The sequence below is a fragment of the Pan troglodytes genome, chromosome 13, assembly GCF_028858775.2.
Source record: "Pan troglodytes isolate AG18354 chromosome 13, NHGRI_mPanTro3-v2.0_pri, whole genome shotgun sequence".
Lineage (NCBI taxonomy): Eukaryota > Metazoa > Chordata > Mammalia > Primates > Hominidae > Pan > Pan troglodytes.
This window is the reverse complement of record NC_072411.2, coordinates 97,165,057-97,181,432: the sequence shown is the minus strand read 5'-3', so window position 1 is coordinate 97,181,432 and position 16,376 is coordinate 97,165,057.

Genomic DNA, 16,376 nt, shown 5'->3' with positions numbered 1-16,376 from the left:
CTGATGGCCAGTGATGATGAGCATTTTTTCATGTGTTTTTTGGCTGCATAAATGTCTTCTTTTGAGAAGTGTCTGTTCATATCCTTTGCCCGCTTTTTGATGGGGTTGTTTGTTTTTTTCTTGTAAATTTGTTGGAGTTCATTGTAGATTCTGGATGCTGGTTTTCAGCAGTTTTACTAGGATATACTTAGCTGTAGATGTCTTTTGATTTACCCTGCTTGGGGTTTGTAGCGCCTGTAGAATATTGGGGCTTGAAGCATAATGCTTTTTGGTTGTTTTGAAAAATGTTTAGCTATTAAGTTTATTTTTTCTATACCTTTCTGCTTTTTCACTCTTTGGGGGTATCAATTACATATATAGTGACTTCTCATTCTAGCTCTTATATTTCTTATCATTTGATCTTTTTTCCACCATTTTGTTTTATGGGTTCTATAGTAAATATTGTCTTCAGAGCTATATTCCAGGTTACTGATTCACTCTTTAGATACCTTGTCTAACCTGATGTGAATCCATCCATTGAGTTTTTAATTTTGATTACTACGTTTTACAGTTATCAAATTTTCATTCAATTATTTTAATTGTCTAAATTATTTGCTAAAACTATCAAGCTTTAAAAAATCTCTCTGAATATATTACATATAGTTATTTAAAAATCTTTGATACCACCATTATCTGTTTACTGTATGGTTCTGTTTTTATGTCTTTTTATCCTGCTGTTTTAAAATTATATTATCCTGTTTACTCATGTGTCTTACTATTTATTTTGTGCAGATATTTATAAATAAAATATAATAGCAGTAATCTGAAACCAAGGTAAGAGTTTGTGTGTCAATAGAGAGTTCGAGTTTTCTTTTGGTAGATGAGTTAGAGATGCAGCAATTTCAAATGACTTTAATCCAATTGAGATGAGGAAATTTTTGAAACTTGACAGCAGGTCCTACAGGGCAGGTCTATTTTTTTTATCTTACTATTATTCCAGGGTGTAAAAAAGAGGAGTGTTTAGCAAGGCTCCCTCTTTTATATTTTTCCCTCTAGTCAGCCTCTGAGAGGCTAATAAAAAAATATCTCTGCTAAGCTTTTAACCTTTCAGCTATCTCTTCAGTAATTAGAACATTCTGACATTGAAAAAGTGATCCCAGATACTTGGCTCACCACTCTCGGTTTCCTTCTCATAGATAAAGAGCTTTATGACTGTTTACCCTGTTAGCCCACTAATGCCTTTAATCAGATTTCTTTTTACATGTTTTCTAATTTTCAAGGCCTTGACTTGTCCGTCATTACTCACTAATCATTTACTAATAACTTAAATAATTATATTTTAAATTAAACACGAAATTATTAAAGAAAAAGCAAAAAAAACTTTCAATATAAGATGTATGCATAGATGAGAGGGTATATAATACTGCTAAACTCTCTGTTCAATTGCAAAATAGTCAAGATTTACTGGGTTTAATAAAATGTGTTAATCTATGTAAAGACTTTGTGACTTGGTAAATAGGCCAAAGCCACTCTTTATAATAAAGATGAACCACTTATCTTGGTTTTTTAAAAACTTTACTTATAATTCTATATTTATTCAAAGATATGTGTTTATTATTCTACTGCTATTATACAAATTTATATCTTTATTTCCCCAAAATTGTTAATTGCTAATTGGCCTTCTTGCCTTTAGTCTCTGGCTGTGTCTTAGTCTCTCCTCACACATTCAATCATATAGTGTAACATAGGTATAATAGCTTTATCTATTTATAGGTACAACATAGAACAATAAAAAAGAATACATTAGGGTAATGGGAGTAAAAGTCACTATACCATAATAGCCATATGGTTGTGGGGTGGGGTGGGGTGTGGTGTGGAGAGGGGCAGTTACTTCTCTAATAATTAATTACAGGAAAAACAGCTGTCTTTCTCAATAAATATAAAGCCAAAAAAATTAAGGTAGAGTGTCACTTCAGACTGGGCAAAAAGGAACAAGGAACTTGCATCTATTAGTAATAATTATGTGCCAATAACTTTATGCATATTATTTATCTTAATCATCACTACCTTGTGAAAAGGATTGTAATCCATGGTTTACAGATTGTATTTGTCCGGTTTTCACAGGAGGAAATGCACCAAAATTAAGAAACTTGCTTTAGTGTGATACAGCAGGAACAGTCCTAGCTGAGTTTCAGTGCATGGCTAATTGACTTTAAGGAGTGTGTTCTTGTGCTATGCCATACATTTCCTCCTAATAACAATAAGTTACTGAACAAACAACTCCAGAGAAAGTTATTTCCTAATTCATGATTTGCTCTTTTGCATTTACCTCAAGTTCCCCCTTCACACGATGTACCACTAAGAGTTCTATTTCCATTTGAGAAACTCACATAGAAATTTCGTAGATTATGTCAGCTAATTTTTATTACATAAATTTTGAATCTTTGTATAATTAACAATTTACTCAGTTTGGAGTTATTAAAGTTGTTTACATTTTGTAAAGAGAAAGTGAATTAAATGGCTATTATTTATTTATTTAATAGGGTCTCACTCTGTTGGCGAGGCTAGGGTGCAGTGGCATGATCATAGCTCATGGCAACCTCGAACTCCTGGGGTCAAGTTATCCTCCTACCTCAGCCTCCCAAAGTGCTGAGATTACAGGCATTAGCCACTGTTCCTTGCCTATTTAATTGTTTTTGAGTTTCAGTTGTTTTCTTAGCATACCATGTCTAAACCTTGATTACTATTTAAGTTAAAGGATGTGATGGTAAACACAGAAAAAGCTGACATAGTTGAGTTTAAGTCTACCATTTTATTATTAGTTTTCTCCTCATATCATTTTTTGATTCCATTTTATTCATTCATTTATCTTTTTCTTACTGTGCTTCCAAATCTTAAGCATCCTACTAATCAGTGCACATTAGTAACTCTTTCCTTTCTGGCTAGCGGGATTCACAAATAGACTTCTGCTGTTTTACTACTGAGGTGGTAAATCAGGCATTTTAGATAATCTTAGATGGTGACTTTCAATAATACCTGTTTCATATCTGTCGTCAGCATTAGGGAGACATTACGGATAGATGAATGAAATCTAGGAATAGAAAATATTAGGGCACCAAATGCTATAGAGACTCAAATCAAGCAAAGCCCAAAGAATGTTCATTGCTCTTCTGTTTCCTTTTCAAGGGAATATAGAGAATCTGATGAGCTTATGTCATATAGAATTCAAGAGATAGAGCTGGTACAGGCTGTGGATTAAAAGACTGAGTAGAAACCAGGCAACCAAAGGATACATTTGAATCAAGCCAGCAGTCAAGATTACAGAAGTGCTACAAAGCATTAGATAAGAGGGGATCTTGTGAATCTTTTCACAGGAAACATGGTGGGAACAAAGAGTTGGGAAAGAAGCATAAGCAGGTTGAAGTAAAGTGACCTGAATATAGCTATTAGCACAGTACCTGATGCATCATAGAAAGTTATTATAGAAAAACACACAACTGTGTGTATTCTTGATACCATGAATGAGTGCGTTTTAGTCTTATTTGTACCTTGACTGGTGCTTGACAGTTTTTCTATGTCTCTCTTAGATTCTAGTTCACACACACACACACAGACACACACAGACACACAGACACACACAGACACACACACACACACACACCCCCCAGACCCTCAGCTGGTAACTCCTTCAACTGTATCTCTTTTACCTAAAAGCTCATCTAAATCTTCTTTTACTATAATCTCCTTTCCTCAGTTTTCTAGAATAAAAGGTATTCTTCCTTAACTGGACTCTTGATCTCATTTCTTACCAATTTATTTGATATTTTGGTATATCAATTGATGCTTTTTCTCTCCATTATTGTCAACATTTCTTTCTGTATTAGCTTCTTCTCACTATCCCGTACAGTTAAATATCACCCATATTTACAGGAAGAATTTCTTTGACCTCACCTCTCTCTTTCACTACCAATTTATCTTTCATTTCATCTACTGCCAATCCTCATGGGAATACATAGTATGATCATTGCTACCTATTTGCCACCCCAGATTCATCTCCTCATCTACTTTAACTTGGCAACAATTGCTTCTCTGAATATTTTCTGCCAAAAGTCACAGTCAAAGTATATTCTATGATGTTAACCAGCACATCAATTTTATGGCACTCCATCCAAGGCTTGGAATAAACAAGTGCCTTATGCTTCCCTTTTCACAGTCTATCTTCTTTCATTAAACAGTATTTTTAGTACTAAGCATACACAAGAGTGGGGGATTGTCTATAATAGCACTTAGGTATCTAAGTCCTGGACTAGTAAAAGAAGAGATGATGATTTTCAGGAGAGACATGAAGAAAGGACCGGGCTGTGGGGAGTTGAAGGCGTCGGCCATGGGGAAGAAAACAAGATCAGGCAGACACTGAGAAAGGTGAAGAAAATAATTAGTGTGAGAGGATGGGGAACAAGAAGCTGAAGTGGATGCGGTCAAGGAGTGTATGTAAGTGGAGAGATATTGATATAGAAAACTGTGGTAAAGGATTAGGATATTATAGGATTACATATTTTCCATAAAGATGATAAATTCTAGACAGTGACCATCAGGGGTTTGGTGAAGGTGTTAATGGGGATAGTTTCAGTTTGAAAGCTTTAAAATGTTGTGAGACTATGTGCTTGGGTGTTGAATAAATAGAACATATAGGACAATTGCGGGAAATTATTAGTCTTTGGTCATGAGAGAAACAAAAATGAGAACTGAGCAACCACAATCCAGAAGCTTGTCAAAGACCACTAGTGGAGGGAGGAATCCAGCAACAGTTGGGGGATTCATTATGACCTTTCCCTATTGCCTTTGGCTCATGATAATCTCATTCTTAGATTCCTTCTTCACTTACTGTTTTTGCTATACTATTCTTTTATGTAGGCTATGTGTACAGTCTGGCTAGGACCTGTACATAGTTCTATTTTACTTGCTATTTCTCTTATTATTTCATCTCACAAATAGAGTGTATTCTTTTCTTTGGATGGGAATTCTGTGTATTATGATTAAAAAAAAAAACCCCAAAACTCTAAGCTTTTGCCTAAGACAGTTTCTTGAATGCTATGCTTTTTTTTTTAAAAAAAATACTTACTGATTAGTTAACTAAAGATCATATTCTGAATATTTAATCCATCACAAAAGCTCAAAATGGTCTTATTGAATAGTACACTCATGATTATTTAGAAAATATACTTATGATCAATTATTTACTGGGAACATGATCTCTTCTTTCAACAAATTTGTCATTTTTATCAGTGATGTTAATTAAACAAAATCTTTCTTAGGTAATCTATTGATGGGTACATATTGGTGAATTAAAAAATTGACAAAAACAGTTTTACATTTCATATTTATACATTTTGTTTGAATTGTTATTAACAATTTTAAATATAAAATATAAAAACATAATATTTTAACATAAAAAATAAGAATTTTGGGAGACTATTACAGTCACAAATCTTTGAGAAGGGAACATCTGCAAACGTTTGGGGATAGAGAGTTTATGAGTATTTTTGGTTTCCTCTCTGTGACAGGAGAGAGAAATACGTTAGCTCAGCAGGAAAAGGTTGTTTTGCAACTAGGAAAAGGCTTTTATTTTCTTTTTTATTCGTTTTTTATTTGGGAAACAGCTGAAAGGCTATACCAAAGAAAATTGTGGAACCAGAGAAAGTCAAGTTTTTGAAGACAGATGATAAACACAGTCAGGTTAAAGCCAGGCAGAAGGATGTTTCCAAGAGAGCAAAATGTACACACACATGAAAAATTCTGACCTCTTATTGCACTGTCCTAGAATTCTTCATCCCAGAAAATGCTGCAAGGAAAAGATCATGTTCTTATAATATATTGCATTTGATCCTAAACCCAGAAATCAGTTAAGCTTAAAAGGAAAATTTTGAAGTGTACATATGTAACAAACCTGCACGTTGTGCACATGTACCCTAAAACTTAAAGTATAATAATAATAAAAATTTAAAAAGTCTATATGCAGTGTTCTTTTTCATTCAGTACTTAAATATAAAATACATATGTAAGCCCACTTTCTAATCTAACTGTATTTCCATTTTATTTTTTTAAGTACTTTGTTTTGAGTATGTGAAAAATAAAGACTGCTTTTTAAATCCTTAGGGAGAAAATTGTTTCAGCAAGCCCATTCCAGTCTTCAAGGCTATTATTACAGGCCAAAACATTAAAATGCCAGCGAGCTGGTGGAACAATAAAGTAAAGGTCAGTCGGCATGATACTAACTTAGTCAAAGAAAGTACTTTCCAGCTAAAAGCATTTGTGCTTTTTTTAAAAAAAGATGAAAATGGTAAAGAAAACCATTTATTCACATGAGGTTCATTTGATTTTTCTCTGAGAAATATATTTTATTTTTGCTACCTGGACTAAGAAGGCTGAAAAAAATCACTGTGAACTGCTATTTGCATTTCATAGGTTGACTGATTGACTGACTAATAGCCACATCTTACTCTGTAGGGGGGAGAATAAGGAAAAAAAGGAAAATGTAAGCATGCCTCTGTGTGTGTGTGTGTGTGTGTGTGTGTGTGTGTGTGTGTGTGTGTGTGCATGCACGTGCTGATACAGCAATCCTTGTTAAAAGATAAAGATAAGTTGGAAAAATAAGGGATATACTTTATTATTAAGAGATTCTGAGATTATCTATGTCTGGACTTCTTCTAATTCTTTTTAATTATTTAATGATTAATAAAAAACTGTTTTGTGTATGGAGCGCAAAACTACAGTTGTTATTCACAAAACATGATTTTGTTAGAAATTCACACCCAACGTTTAAAAAAATCCCTCAAACTTATTTGACTATGTTAGGATGACTAAATATAATTTTTATTTTGAGACTGGGTCTTGCTCCGTTATTTAGGCTGGAGTGCAGTGTTGTGAACATGGCTCACTGCAGTCTTGACCTCTTGGGCTCAAGTGATCCTCCCAACTCAGCCTCCCCAATAGCTGGGATCACAGGTGAGTGCCACCAGAGCTGGCTAACTTTTTTTATTTTTTGTAGAAATAGGGTCTCATCATGTTGCCCAGTCAGGTCTCAAACTCCTGGGCTCAAGCAATACTACCGCCTCAACCTCCCAAATTGCTGGGATTAGGTGTAAGCCACTGCACCTGGCCTGTTTTAAGCAAAAACACTGAGTGTAACTTTTCACTTATTCATGTTACAAATATTCATTAAGAAACCACTATGGGCTTGGTAGCATGCTCTGTGCTGAAGGGAGGGGTGAGGAAATGAATTTGCTGTCTTCAAGTTGTCTACAAGTTGTGATTTGTATAACCATTTAGAGATTTAGGCAAGATACTTCTAGGAGCAGGGTCAAACAGCAAGGGAGATTTAACTGTTAGGATGGTGTGGGTAGTTAGACAGCAAGGTAGGGCTAGAAAGGTAAGCAGAGATAAGACATGGAGGAGTCTTGTCTACATGGTAAGGGGTTTGATTTGTAAATTAAAAGCATGAATTCCTGTGATCTTTTTTCTGTTTTCAAAACCTCTTTTTCTTTGCTTCTCTCCAAACAGTGCATTTATTTGTAACAATAAAACCATAGGACATTTTACAAAAGAAAACTGAAATATAAAAAAATTCCAATTAGGATGTTTACAATTGAATGTGACACCATCAAAATAACACATTAAGTACATATGCTTCAGGAAAACATTTTAAATTGGCTATTTCTTTTGGTGTCTGAGAATTGTCCACAGTTCGGTTATTGGTTCAGTGAAATGAATTTGCCTTGAAATTCATAAATTTAAGAGGGAGACATGTTTGGTCTGTGCTTTATCAAAACATGTAACTGCTGCCATGCTTCCATCACTCACCTCCTAAAGCATACACATATAGTATAGATAATATTCATTTAGATATTTTTACACATATTTCTATATTACTTTAATAAGAACTTTGTTTCTTGGTTTGGTTTGGTTTTTGAGCTTCTACTAGGAAATAATAGTTCTAGTAGACACAGGGCTTTTCTGGTACTTATCATTGTCCTATAATGACCTGAATATGAGTTTTAAGGACCACTTTTTTGATTGGTACGTGTTTCTTTCAGCAATAATTGTGTGCTGGTGTGTGGGTGCACGCACACATATTTTGATTTTTAGTTTCCTTTGTTCCTCCAATAGACATTTTAAAAAAGTACTCTGGCAGAAGGCCATATTAAGAAGGTAATTAACAAAATAATGTGCAAGTGATCTTACAAAGATATGCCTTATAACTGACCAATGAGCTGCTTAGCCTGTCAGAGATGTTTAGGTAACTGACTTTTTTTTGGTTCATCACTGAATGCAGAAAGATTCTTAGATCAAGCTTTGTTAGAAATGAAAACCTAATAGAGGAAGGTGCACATTTCTGAGTGTCTTGCACCCTCTGGTCTCAAGTGTAATGCCGGGTATGTACAACCTCGAGATCAGTGAGGGGTACCCTGCCCAGATGAGGTGAGGCTGCTGCCTTCCGCTCCCATGTGCTCAGGTAGCACATGTACATTTGGTCTGATTGTATGCACATACAACTAAGAGACCAGTTAGATTTTCTGAAGATTGGTTTTGACAGTGATCACTTAATGCACTGTACAAACAGGAAATTTTTGAAGGACACTGGTAACAATTATGCAGGGATAGCAGTTTTAAACCAAAACTTTTCTGTGGGAACTGAGATATACAGTTCCTCTAGATTCATACAAGTCTCACTCATTCATTCATGTGTTTCATTCTCAGCTAGGTGTTCCCTTGTGAGCATTTATTTTGGGGCAGGAAAGCTTGTATTTCTGCCTTTCCTGAAAAAATGTAGCTGATTTCTTATTTTTATATCCTTATTATGGAAATTCAGCTCTGTATCTTTTAGATAAGTAAACTTTGCTTTTTTTCTTATCATTATAAGTCTGCCATTGGTATTTCTGAAAACAGGAATTATGTAGATATAATTATTCATGTGTTGTATTTAAATATAAAGAATTCTGACATTGGGTAAATTGCTTAACCTCCCTTTGCCTTAGTTTGTCTATAAAATTGGATGGTAAATGCTATCAATTTTACAGAGCTCTTGTGCTAACTAATGACTTGCCTATATCTAAAGTACTTTGAACAGTTTCTTGGATGCAAAAGGCTGGTAATAATAATGGCAACAATTATTATTACAAATTTCACTTTGTCTCAGCCACAGTCCTTTACCTCTGTTCTTTTCCTGGATCTACTTAGGAGGCCTTGTCTGTAAATGATGCTTCTTTGTTCAGGTCCTCCGATCTTCTCACATATGATAACACTCCACTGAATATGCCACCGCCCTCCACATCAGATTCATTTTCACTAGGGAGTGTTAATTATGTACTTCCCTATGGCTTGATTTCATAAACAGCACAACTTTAGAGAAGCAGACAAGAAAATGCCTAGATTCATGACAGTGAACGATCGATGTCTCTGCAGCTGATGGTCATACCACCTTTCTTCTCACCTCTTTCTGAGGGAAACAAAAGGGAAAGAAAACTGCATCATCATGCTTTCCAGAGTGCCAGCAGTAGTATCTGGTACACAGGAGGCCCTCAATGTGTGTTTATTGAATTAAACTGCATTTTTAAACTTTGTTAAATCTTAGAGACAAATCTAACAAATTCCACAATATTTTTCTTTGTCTAGGGGTAATGACGTGGCTTGTGATAATATGATAATTTTGATACAGTTGACGGATATTTTCCCATGACTTGTAGCAATGTATTGTTAGCAAATTAATGCCAGATATCTCTGTATACTGACTTCACTTTTCTTTTGTCAGAGATAAAATGAGATTAGGTCAGAAATTTCAATGGAATTATTAACTGTAATATTTATGCCCCCAGAACATATTCTGAATAAGATTTGACACTAAATGCAATTGGGATAAAATTACTTTATTTTTCTGGAATGTTTGGTTGTGTGTGAAGTTAAAAATTACAAGTTCAATCAGTAAAAAATGTTAAATGACCATTTACTGAATGTTAGACACTAAGCTAAACACTGCTGGTGTAAAAAAGATGAATAATACATGTGCCCAATTATTGGCATAATAAATGTAAGACGTCTATTAAATATCCAAGTGGAGATGTCAAGGAGGCAATGAGATGAACAAGCCCAGAGGTTACATGAGAAGTCCAGGCTGGAGACATAAATTTGGAAGTGTTGGGTTATAGATGACATTTAAAGCCTCGAGACCTGATGAGCTCACCAAGGGAGAGAGTCTAGATTGCAAAGAAAAAACATCTAGGCTTGGGCTGTTTGGAGGACTGTAATGTTGGTATACAAGGGTCTGAAGGAGGAGACTTCCTGCTCTGTGTGAAGTTTCAAGGCAGCTCTAATTAAATTTGAATGCATAAATGTTATATTGCCTATAATTTACTTTAAAATGCTTTAGCAGAAACATGGTAAACGATGCATTTGTTGTTCAGTTTTGATCTACACCCTAGGGTGGTTAGTTCCTTTTGAACTACAGTGATCAGGAATACACACTTTAAGGGCAATCAGCATTTGAAAGGCCCATCAAAAGCTTGAACTACGGAAGTGGTCCAGCTATCTGAATTCCCATTAACCCAGCAGGTGTGCCCTGTAGCTGATGGACAACTAAAGTCTTCCATCAAACTGAAGTGTTGTTGTTGTTTTTTTAAGTGAAATGAGTAGTATTCAAGAAATGTGGATTCACTGGAAATATACTTCTACTTTTTAGGAATCACGTAAAATAATAATTTTAATAGTTTATGCCTTTCAGAAATATAATCTAGATTTAAGGTTTCCATCTAAACTCTGTTCAGGGACATGGAGTATTTTGTCATCTGACACTTCACTAGTTATTTGAATCTAGGTTTATTGTAGAAACTGTCTTGAATGAAATTCCAGGTCAGGTACTTTTTGGAGTACTTGGAAGAGCTTGGACTGTATCTTGTTACCATGTAGGTTGTAAAACATTTTGTGTTTGCTTCATAAACAATATTTGTAAAGTGACAGAATAAAGTCAGATACTGGCTTCCCTAAGATACTCGCTTTCATTATAACATATGGCCTGATAGCAAGGGGTGTGTGTGGGCATGTCTGTGTACATGTACCCTTCATTGCCTTTAACTTTTAGAGACTATACTGACACCTATCCAAAGAATGTAATTATGATAACAGTATATAATTGTAGATTACTATATTAATCCATTTTCATACTGCCATAAAGATACTACCTGAGACTGGGTAATTTATAAACAAAAGATGTTTGATTAACTCACAGTTCCACATGGCTGGGGAGGCCTCCGGAAACTTAAAACCATGGCTGAAGGTGAAGGGGAAGCAAGCACTTTCTTTGCAAGGAGGCAGGAGAGAGAGAGAGAGCACAGGAGAAATGCCAGACACTTATCAAGCATACAGATCTAGTGAGAACTCCCTGCCTATCACAAGAATAGCATAGGGCAAACCACCCCCATGAGCCAATCACCTCCCACCAGATCCCTTCCTCAACAAGTGGAGATTACAATTTGAGATGAGATTTGGGTGGGGACACAGAGCTAAACCATATCAGTTAGTTGGTAATATTGCGTTACTTGAACATCCAGTATCTTAGGTGTTCAGACCTATTATAGTAGATTGTAAGGGATATAAAATACCCCAAATATCTATGGGATAGAGTGTTGGGGAAATATATTTGAAAATGAAATCTCTTCCCAACCAGAAATCCCCTCCATGAAGTTAGTAGAGAAAAAAAATATTTAAAAAAATACATGTAACTTCTCTCCCCAAACTCCCATTTTCAATGGTTTTTTAAGGTATAAGAAGACTCTTAATACTGAATAATCATTAATTCAAAATGTGATGCACAACCCTGGCAACTGACTAAGAGATTGCAAAGACAGACTTTCTTATAGTCAAGCGGATGCAACCCATTTCATACATCTTCCCAAGATAAGCAATAACTAGTCTTCAAGTAAGAAAACTTCATAGCATCATTTGCTGCACATCATTCATCCTAACTTTACCTGGTAACTGAGGTTAATCATCTGTGTTAGCCAACTGGCTTTAATGAGGGAAAGAAAACTTATAACTTAATGGCAGGAAGTAGTTTTGCAACTTGAGGAAAGGTGCCCCCTTAAATTAGGCTCCTACCCTTCTGCAGAAACTGGGAAATTGTGGTGCTGTCTCCCTTGATGTTTACATTTCTAAGAGATGTCTTCTATGCCTTTGAAAAAGACACTCCTAGGTCATAAAGCTGACAAATGGCCGACTTAGTCTTCAAGAGGATTTGTATACATGTCAAAGAGAGAAGAAAGTGCTTAAAATTACAAGTTTTCTAAAGTAAATGCTGAAAAAGGAATGGAGGAAAATTTCTTTCCTTTTTTTTACAGAGAGAATGAAGCCTCTTTAAAAAATTTTATTTGTTCTTACAATAGTAAGAGACAAGAATTTTATTTAAAATAAATTTAAGTGTTACATATTTCAGAATAAAGCTGTTTGTCATAGGAGGAGGGGGGTTATGAAAGGCTATAGGTGAGAGATGATCACAAGAAATTGAAGAATGATTAGGATTTAGAAACATGTAAAAGAGAGCAAAAGCCTTTTAGGTATGATGAGAATAACTGATCTTGCCTTCCTACTGGGTGGCTCTGGTTCTTCATGTTCTTGCATGTGGCTACCTAGGCTGAGAGACAAGCATCAGTTCTAAGCCTATAGGGAAGTGTTGGGAAGGTAAGCTGGAGAAGACTCAGAGCAAAGAACTTGAGGAAAGCATCAGAGATTAGTCCGGCATGCAGCCATGTGACAGATACTAGCAGGGAATAGTAAGTAGGAGTGCAGCAATAAGAGATAAGAACTTGGAGATGTCCTAGAGGCATTGTTCCTTGGTGAGCAGGTGTGTTAGTCCATTTTTATGCTGCTCATACCGGAGACTGGACAATTTATGTGGGAAAAAGGGTTTAATGGACTTACAGTTCCATGTGGCTGGGAAGGCCTCATAATCATGGTGGAAGGTGAGGAGGAGCAAGTCACATTTTACATGGTTGGCAGCAGGCAAAGAGAGAGAGCTTGTGCAGGGAAACTCCTGATTTTAAAACCATCAGGTCTCATGATACTTATTCACTATCACAAGAACAACACAGGAAATACCTACCCCCATGATTCAATTACCTCCCACCAGGTCCCTCCAACAACATGTGGAAATTCAAGATAAGATTTGGCCAGGGACACAGCCAAACCATATCAGCAGGTCTATCAAAACCTATCCCCCCAAACCAAGAAAGGTGAGAGGCAGAAGAAAGAGGCTGACAAATTGAGTTTCTGAGAAAGAAACATTTAATAGAGATCTATGAACAGAAGCCATATCTCTGACCACCATGAGACAAGATGGTGGATTCCCAGGCAGTTACTCCTCAAACCCCAGGCTTATATACAATAGTAACTATCCTTATCTCTATAATAATTTTAGTTTGAATAGGGAATTGGCCTAAGGGCAGGATTTATGCTATGACTATGTTTATAATAACATCAAGATAGTTTTAACCTAAGGGCAGGATTTACAGTAAGTACCTGAAAGTAGAAATCTTGATGCATTCCTGGAACTGGAGTTAAGCGACTGGAGCTTAGCATCCAAGATGGAGTGACTTAGCCTTCAAAGGCATGTAAACAATGAATAGGTCAGGTCTGTTTGAAAGTGCTGAGAAAGGACAGGAACAAAGTAAGAGTGTAATCAAAACATAGCAGTGTGCATTATATGGGGCAAAATAATAATGATAATAATAATAATAATAATAATGATACAGAATGGCTGGACTCCAGGATAAACCCCACCCTTAAGCATAGAACTATGACCCTAAGTGAAAACAGCAGACCCCGTTTTTCCACCCAAGTCTTGCTTTTTTGGCCTGCCACACTCCTATCCTGTGCCAATAAAAAGACTTCAGCTGGCAGAGCAACACAAGTGGCTGATGCAAGGACTCAGGGGTGCAAGTTGCTGAGTGTCATCGAGGATACAAGTTGCTGAATGTCATGGATACGAGTGGCTGAGTCTTGGAGACTATGGATAGATGTGGCTAACTTCAGATGGCATGGTTTAAGGGAAAGATCACCATCTTCCCGCACCATCCCCTTTCCAACTCCCCATTCCACTGAGAGCCACATCCATCACCCAATGAATACTGCTGCAGGGCCCACACAGAGCCTGCTCCCGTCAGAGCTCGCATCAGCATTTGTTCCCTCTGGTTCCCACACTCGCCTGCTGACACACTCCCCTCTCAAAAGGAGTGGCCAGCAGTAAGCTGAGTGAAATGAGCCACTCCAGTTCCTGCCCCCAAAGGGGCTCAAGGTCAAGGGAACTATCCTATCTCAGTAATAATTTTAGTTTGAATGGAATATAATTTAGGTCCTATGAGAGAAGTTCGTTTCCTCTGCCTTACTCCAGAAATACCTTTTGGATGGCTTACACAGAGTAAATAAATGATAAGTTAGAGATAATAATAATGAGAACCATAGAAAGTATAAATAGAAATAAAACATGATCATCTATAGAACTTGACTATCCATTTAATATAGATAGAGAAGAATTTGTGAAATAAATACATCTTTTGAACAAAGAGAACAAGTAAATAGTTCAACTTAGTTAGAATAGGGAACATAGTATAAGGAACAGATTTTGGGGAGAAGGTAATGTTAGACTTGAATATAACTTTGAGGTTTCAGTTGGTGACACTGAGGTGAAAATGCCTGGTAAGAAGTTGGGAATGAAGAACAGGAGCTCATGAATATGGGGCTGGACACACCACTGCTCATGTGTCTATCTATGTAGTGGTGATAGTGGAAGTCATTATACTAGACTTTAGACATTATGTTAAAATCTCTGGAAAATGTTAGGAGTATTGAAATTGCCATTGCAAAATTATAACAGAAAATTATTACAGTGAAGAAAATCTGACCTAACCAACTCCATCTTGCTTCTAACCTCCAACGTGTCCTTGTTCATTCCTGGGCATGGGCCAAACTAACTTTGGGAGGAACTTTGATTATAGTTGAACTTTGAAACAAAGCCGATAAACACCCTTTCCCCTCCCCTACCCCAAACAAAAAAATACCGTTCCTGTCAGGGGACTAGACTGCCTTTGTAGGACTAACAAAGTAGCCACAGGTTAGAAATTATAGTTTAGGAATCGTGTGGTTTGAGGCAACAAGATTCGGACCCTCCACAAACTGCTCCTGAGGATAACATCACTATTGTGAAACTTAAGATAGGTTTTACAGTGTTGGAGATATTTTGGAGACCCTGCACTCGATTGCTCAGCTGGCACCACCTAGATTGATAAACTGGCTCATCTGGTCTTGTGACCCCCACCCAGGAACTGACTCAGTGCAAGAGGACAGCTTCAACTCCCTATAATTTTATCTCTGACCCAACCAATCAGCACTCCCAACTCACTGGCCCCCTATCCACCAAATTGTCCTTAAAAATCCCAGTCCCTGAATTCTCAGTGAGATTGATTTGAGTGATAATAAAACTCTGGTCTCCTGTACAGCTGGCTGTGTGAGTTAAACTCTTTCTCTATTGCAGTTCTCCTGTCTTGATAAATCGGCTCTGTCTAGGTAGTGGGTAAGGTAAACTTGTTGGACAGTTACAGTATTGAGCCTAAAATTCATAATTTAAGTTTGGTGTCTGGAAAATACATTTTTTCCTACAGGTTTCTAAATAATTATAATTTATTATTATTACTAGGAATAACCAAATAACAGGGATAAGAATTGGCATTATTGAAAATAGATGCATGAATTCTTTCGTGGGGGAAAAAGATATTAATCCTTTAGAAGTACAGAATATTAGTACTTTCCCATGAAAAGGCTCTGCCCCACCCCCCATGTGTTTTTGAAATCTTCTCTCAATTGGGTTGGAAATATTGAAACAGGAACATCTTTGTTGCTGTCACAGGAACTGATAGTTAATGGCGTTACAAAGAAACATTATGTCAACAATATTTCTGTCCCATTGTGAATCTATTTTTCTCTCATGTTTCAAACTGATAGGGATTCTTTCAGATAAAGGAAGTAGAATATTACCATTCCAATCACTCCATTGTGTCAGAGAAAACCAATTGCAGCAGAATACGTGCAAATAATTATCAGGTTGGGCAGAGCTCAGCAGAATACAAACACCTGAAAGTTTACAAGTAATGACAACGGCCGCCATTTCTAGGAGTATGTTGAATGGAAAGATTTTACTGCAGATCCAAGATTTGTTGACGAAATTCAGCCTTATTACTTACCCAAAGCAGAATTCTCACAGAACTCGTAAAGATCATTTTTTAAATGGAGTCTCGGGTAATCACCCCTCTTCTATTTTGCCATTTCTGGTTTCAGCCCCTTTGCCTGGGATATAGTTT